Source organism: Gadus chalcogrammus, chromosome 12 (genome assembly GCF_026213295.1).
Source record: "Gadus chalcogrammus isolate NIFS_2021 chromosome 12, NIFS_Gcha_1.0, whole genome shotgun sequence".
Taxonomy (NCBI): Eukaryota; Metazoa; Chordata; class Actinopteri; order Gadiformes; family Gadidae; genus Gadus; species Gadus chalcogrammus.
The window spans coordinates 13,649,017-13,656,456 of NC_079423.1; positions in this window are offsets into that span (position 1 = coordinate 13,649,017).

The following is a 7,440-nucleotide window of genomic DNA, read 5'->3' on the forward strand; positions in this document are numbered from 1 at the left end:
GAATCAAAATGGGCTTATTTGTTCCAGTGTTCTTCAGCTACTTTATATTCACTATTTTCTCTGAAACACATCCTGAATAGAAAAGCATCACCATGTAAATCCAACGGGGAAAACATGAATTTTGACTGACTGAGTCAAAAAGATTGATGTGAACGTTTGTATGGTAGAGACATTTTGTAAATATTTCCAGCGTGAAGCGAGAGTTGCGCCTACTGCTTCCTTGGCACACTTCTAATGAACAAGAATGAATGGAAAGAATACAATGTCACCACGTTAAATCGGTGGGAAAAATAAATAAACTGTCGGGGAAAAAAGGCGACACTGACTGACGAATCCCAGCGGGGTTCAGTGAGCCTTTGCATATGATCGCTCCTTGACAAGTTTGCAGAAAGCCCTCAAGGGTAGGATCAGTGATAAATATCCTCGAATCACACACTTGGGCCCCGGACTACAAAGACTGACATACTGGCAGCAATGCAGAGCCCACCACAGGCCATAAATATCAGCTGCCATGGTTGCTTTGACAAGCACTTTTACCCCCTTAAATAAAAAAATAAAGGAAGAAAACTGTACTAATTTCATGCGCCGGAAAGAATTAATCACACTAATGCACAAAGCAAGCTCTTGTTTATTTTGCCTCCTACCGAGATGTCCTTTCATTGTCGTGCTGAAAAGCCAAGGTTCAGCGTTATACCAAAGAAGCCGTGCGGCATATCGGCATTTTCCTGTTTCAAGGTGAGGTGAAATGATAAGACAGCGTTTCTCCGCCACTATCACGGAGACTAGGTCGTCTCAACAATTGGCTGGTATTTGGGCACAGGGAGGGTTTTTCTTCCTCTTGCGAGCCTTAATGAAGCCACCGCTGTTAGCACTGCATTCATTTGAGAAGAGGGTTATGATAATGAAATATGTGGGCCTCACACTTCCAGACAATGGAATGTTAAAATATGAAAGGATTTCTTTTTAACAACTTGTAAGGCTGCAATGTTTATGTTAGATAGTGAAAAACCATATGGAATACGAATTAACATATGAATATGAAATAACATTATGGGTACTGCTAGAATTGCTTTCACTTTTTTGATTTTATCTTTTGCGTTTTTAGTACCCATAGTGCATCCTCAGCCTCAGGAGATGAACGTATACGTCATTCATTGTTCACAATTCAGACCACAATATTTAAACCATGCCTGTTAAAAGACCGATAGACGGATCACCTGGCGATGATCAATGGTAGCGCAGAGGCGCAGATGGAAAGCGAAAGCACCAATCTGCCCGGGCACATTAACGACATAAGGGCCGATGTGAGATGCCAGGGGACTTCCAGAGCCACATGGGTACTACTGCAGGGTGTTGAAGAAAGAGGGCAACATCCTAGAACTTCAACTAACAAGTTTCCCCATTAAGCTAGACAGAGTTCAGCTGAACAGTAAAGAATAATCTGTTGCGTATTCCCACAATGCATTGCATTGTGGGAATACCCTCAGCTACCCTTAGCCTACTCTGACCCAATACGATGCTTGTACCGGTTTAGCTTCCCAACTTCTGTTAGCGAGGATTTGTGGTTGAAGCAAGCCATTGTTCCATACAGCTGTCCATCCTGCACTTTGACGCTTCCACGCCACTAGAGAGGCTTTAACTGTACATGCATCAACATATCCATTCCAAACTTTAGGCCTTAGCTCAACAGTCTTTAATCTAATGCCCAGGAGCCTTGGAGTTCAAATGATTGGATTATGCACTGCATATGGTTAGCTTAAAACCATGTGTGACAATACACAGCCTCAGCCTATGTCTGTCACATGAACGGGCTGTACTTCCAGGGATGAAATGACAGACTTCATAAGGAAAACAAACTCCCGTCAGTGTGGTTCATGGTTGTTTAAGAAATGTTTGCGACATGTCTGTTTATGGCGGTTGTCCTAATCTTCCTGAGCGAACCTTCCTGCCCAAAGTAGGCTATATCATTTGCCGATGTTCTTGCTTATTTTCTTGCAATTGCTTTTATACTGCATTGAATGCAATATAAAATAAGACATAACAATCCAATTACTATCTGACATTTTATTGGATTATTCCTGGAACTCTTTGGTTGCAAGGCCCATTGGATATATTCTCTATTTTAGATTTATGGACATTAAAGGGACCCTATGGTCATTTTATTTTATTTTGTTTTTCCAAGAATTGTATTTTCTAGTTCCCTGAGGACACTGACTTTTGTGTCAACCGGTCACCTGCTGTTGGCCAACCGCTCAGACTTTTACGGGAACTCTACGCCTCTACCAAGAAGAGTCACTGTTTAATTTAACTGTTTATGTACGCATAAGGCCTCGGTCAATGCTCTTCCCGGGACACAGGCCACAGCTCCTGAGGTGCTTCATTCTGAGGGGGGCTGTGGTCTGATAGCAATAACGCTACACATGAGGCCACTTTGAATCAGATCCGATGAGCTAATCCAAAGGTTCCTATAATATTGATCAAATCATCCAAACGTGCAAGAACATTCCCAATATGGGATTGAGTTGATTTGGATCTTTGATTTTGAGAAAAAAATCAGAACAAAATATAAATCCTTATAAATCAGAATATAAATCAGATACAAAAGGTAAAATAAGTGCAGTACATTGTTTTTTAAACCAAGTTGCGGAGCTACGTACACTTTGATCACTGATAATCAGGATCTGGTCATCTTGAAAAGGCTGATTTGGATCACAACTACTGGATTATCTGATCCTGCAGAAAATAATCAAGGGATTTCCAAATCTCATCTCATCTGATTGAGATGAGAAGTTTCGAACTCCCCGGCCGGGGGCCAGATAACACAACAGAGAAGAGGCAGGTGGAGCATCGATCCGGAGTTATGGCCACAGTGTGTGAAGCACTCACAACCAAACCCCCAGTGGGGAGAAGGAGTAAACCTTGAGAAATGATCCAGACAAGAGGGGCTCCTCCCCTTCATGAGTCCCCGGGGGGCCTTGTGAGTGGTGCTCATGTGTCAGCGGGCCCCAGGAGGGGAAAACCTCATGAAGGACTGAAGGAACCTAACGAGACGCATGCATGCACAGCTTTGTTTCGCATGGGCTGAATAATCAGTTTACGGTGATCAACTTTATCGATTACCACGAGTGACTCCACGCCAAAAAGTGTGTTCAAGGTAGCCATCGTAAATCCATAATCTGTGGTTTATTAAAACCCTGCGTACTGACTAAACATTCATAATAAAAAGCATCAGACGGAACTGGCAATATATGATATGCATAACAGCAGGTAGTAGGATGCTGGAACAATCTCTATACAATAAACAAGCATGAATCTTGTGCAGACACAAAGTATGGATTGGGTTCTTCCAAGTCTGGCTCTTTGGCTAATTGGGAAGCAAAATTATGTGTGCGTGTCTGAGTATGTGAATCCACAAGGACCCTCTTCATAGTGGGAGCTTGGCGGATGCGTGAGTCAGACAGCGAGATAGAAGCCCCTTTTAAACACAGATCCTGCCATATTGCCATAAAGATGATCCTTCATTATGTCAGCTTGAATTTTTTCCACAGAACTTAACAAAGCCGGCCTAATGCCTCACTGTGTGTGTTATAGCATAGCTTTAGGCTTTCTGGAATAAGAGGCAGGACGTTGAACACAACAGCGTCAGTGTGTGGTGTGACACATAGCACACACGTCGGGCAGCGACTTTGCTTCCTAAACAATGACTTTCTCTTCCTCTTCCAACTCTTCAAAGGAAAGCAGAGCTGCTGTGCATCGTTATACAGCATTTTGAAGCGTAGGGGTTTAAGCCACCAGAAAAACGTTTGAGGAGAAAGGGAGCGGAAGCAGGAAGCGTTTCGGAGCAGAAAGGTACAGCTCTTTGTCCGAGGTAATCGTTAGCTGCTAACTACTCTGCTGCTTCTTCAGGAAGGTTTAAATCCCACAGTGGCAGTTCCCACACATAACACGTCATCAGAAGGCTTTTCCCGCCATGCCGATTCACCCGATTTAGGCAGACGTCGATTTGCCTTTGTAATTACCTCAACTGCCGGCTCAAAGGCGAAACCACAAGGCCCCCCTGTTAAGGATGGACTTGTGAGGATCCGCTTCTCAGGCCGAATCGGTTGGGACTGGTAGTCTGCCATCTTGTTTGTATTTTTGTGTTAATAAAATGACAAAACAATCGAACTAAGGCCCTAGCTGTGGCTGGCATCACCCCTATGGGTCCATCCACTAACCCAGGGTGCTGTACATAGACATTTCCTCACTCATCTTACCCCTGACTGGCTCAAGTGAACTCTATTTATAGGTTGGCTCCTCATATAAGAGCAGTCCATTTAACAGAAGAAAACGATGATAATATTAATGAATAAACAAACTATTAATTTCGATTTTTATCATTATTAATAAATGTGCGACAATTAATGATATATCCCTCCTTAAACAATCCAAACCCTTAAACAATATCCAAATGCACATTTAACTACACAACAGATTAAACATCCCCCAAAAAATGGTACATTCCTCCAATCAAGAAATACATTTACTTAAGTAGTTATGTAATTCTATCTATGTACAAACCAAGAAATATCAATCAACGTATATTCATCTGAACCCTTACGTGTGTGTCGATATTGTGAGTAATGTCTGCTGGATTGAAGCAAAGTGTCATGGAGTTCAGTTCTATCGACGAGTGACATCTTTAGGGGCCTTGACATCATCTTCAAGTAGTGCGCTGTAACATCAGACGAGCTGACGTCACAGCCAACTAGCATACAACCCCCATTTCAAGGTATTTGTAACTTTTATACAGACGGCGAAGCAGAATAATGCTGCAAGATTCCCCTCTTGAGAATGCTGAGAGAGAGCGAGAGAGAGAGAGAGCGAGAGAGAGCGAGAGAGAGAGAGAGAGAGCGAGAGAGAGCGAGAGAGAGAGAGAGAGAGAGAGAGAGAGAGAGAGAGAGAGAGAGAGAGAGAGAGAGAGAGCGAGAGAGAGAGCGAGAGCGAGAGAGAGAGCGAGAGAGAGAGAGAGAGAGAGAGAGAGAGAGAGAGAGAGAGAGAGATGGATGGAAAATGTGTGAGTGGAGGAGAGAGAGAGGGATGGGATGGGATCCTCCTCTTCCTCGTCCTCCGAGCAAACATGCCTCTTTAATGACCGCCAGCTAGGACCGGCACAGAGCAAGAGGAAATAAATGATCCAGAGGCAACACGCAGGACACAAAAGGACTGTCTCTCTGTGCAGGCAACACTTATGGGAGAATATCTTCATGTGATGTAGGTCCAGAGTGGCTGGGGCTTGTGGTAATGAGCAGGAATAGGGTTAAGTGTGAGTTAGAGAGAGCGAGAGAGAGAGAGAGAGAATTCAGGTTATCACCATCTGGGATGGGGGAACTTCAGACCTCTGGAGGTACCCTTTACTTAATCTAAAAGTAGGTATTATTATACTGGATAGTAATAGGTCACTGCAGGATTGGCACTTTTAAACATAGATGTATGAAAAAGTGGCTGACCTAGCTTTATAGACCTACAGAGGCACACCTAAGCCCTTCAGTGAACTTTTTATTAGTAGGAAGAAGGAATGGCCGGCTATTATAAGCTAGAAAAAGGCTATATTTGCACTGAAGCAAACACGACGGCGTATCAAATAAATACCTTGCGACTCTTTTTATTAAACAACTGGTTAGGTTTATAGGATTCCCATCCCCTGAGGCATTTAAAAAAAGCCCTTGTGTTATGCAGCAGAGTATAAGGTGTTCACATATTCACTAGACAGGATGTAAGGATAAAGCTATAGCAACGCAAACACTCCAGCATTGTACTTAAAAGCACATCCCACTGGACCTGGCCTGAGCTTCACAACTTCATGCTACTTGATGATCACTATAGGTCGCCTACCACTCGGGAATTAAACTGCTGCCAAAATCCACATGCTGAACCACGTTTTCCCTGTCTTATGCCCGGGCACGATTGTAGTAAAAGGGGGATGTTGTGTTCTGGCTCCGGCTCAGCGCGCTCTTCCTTTGTTTCCGTGGGAGACCAAACGTGTTAGCATGACGCTTATCTATACCGTCAGGTTGAACAAAAAGTTTCTTCCTTTTGATCGTATTGCTGCATTTCATGAGGCAACATGGCAAAAATTTGGAGCAACTTTGCAGATCTGAAAAGATTCTCTAATGAAAATAGCCAGGAGGATAATAGAATGTGATTATCACGACTATTTTGCAGCCTCAGTGATGGAACGTAGCACGGCTTGCGGGTACATCAAGAATTTGGATGGTGGAATTCTGACTATGGGGGGCCAACATGATTTGCATATTTCCTCCACATCTCACTTAGTGCAAAAAAAACGGGTTAAGGCCTTGTGGAAGCCCATTTATGCAAGGGTACATCCACCAAAAACGCCCAGTATTCAAATCATTTCCCTAAGACGATTAGCCTTTCCAGTCTCTTGCAATGTGCTGCATATTTCATTTTATTTTTTTCGGACACAGTTGCATGATTGAAACATCAGTTAGAGCTGAGTTTGACCCTGAAATTAAAAAAGATCTGATCTCTTTCACCCTTCCCTCCTCCACCACCGCACCAACACACCCCCCAACTCTTGCCCCTATTTTTATTCCACTGCCACAAAAATACTGTGTCATCCATTTGACATGGATCCCGCAATTACCAACCTTGTCGCTCATGCCTTCTAAACCCCCAAACTCTGTAACTACTCTCGCTGTCCTTCCCTCTCCCTGGCTTGCCATGCATGTCGCCAGCTCCCTCAAGAAACAGACAAAATGAAAAAAGACAAGTGAACGGTAGCTAAGGGAGAGGTGTAAACTACATGTACACACTCTGCCCTCCACTCACTAGCTTTCCATCCCCTTGTCCCTCTCCCTATCTCTGTCTGTCTGTCTGTCTGTCTGTCTGTCTGTCTGTCTGTCTGTCTGTCTGTCTGTCTGTCTGTCTGTCTGTCTGTCTGTCTGTCTGTCTGTCTGTCTGTCTGTCTGTCTCTTCTCCACTCCCTCGCTCTCCATCCCTCTCTCTCTGGCTTTGTCCCTCTCTCTGTCTTTGTCCCTCTCTCTCTCTCTCTCTCTCTCTCTCTCTCCCCCTCTCCCCCTCACTCCCTCTCTCTCTCTCTCTCTCTCTCTCTCTCTCTCTCTCTCTCTCTCTCTCTCTCTCTCTCTCTCTCTCTCTCTCTCTCTCTCTCTCTCTCTCTCTCTCGCCCTGATATTGAGGAGATACAAAGTACAGTTTGCAGGATTAATTAGGGCGGGTCACTTTCCACCGCCGGCCCGAGGGACTCGCCACGGGAACCCGAGAGGTGCGTCCAGTCTCCCACTGCTCCCTCCATCTGCTCTGTCACACCCAGCACTCCCAGCCCCACAAACACGTCATGACCGCCGCCATAAACCCTGCGCCACTCCTACCCTCCTACCCTCCTACCCTACAGCCTGCGGGATCCAGGGACAAAAA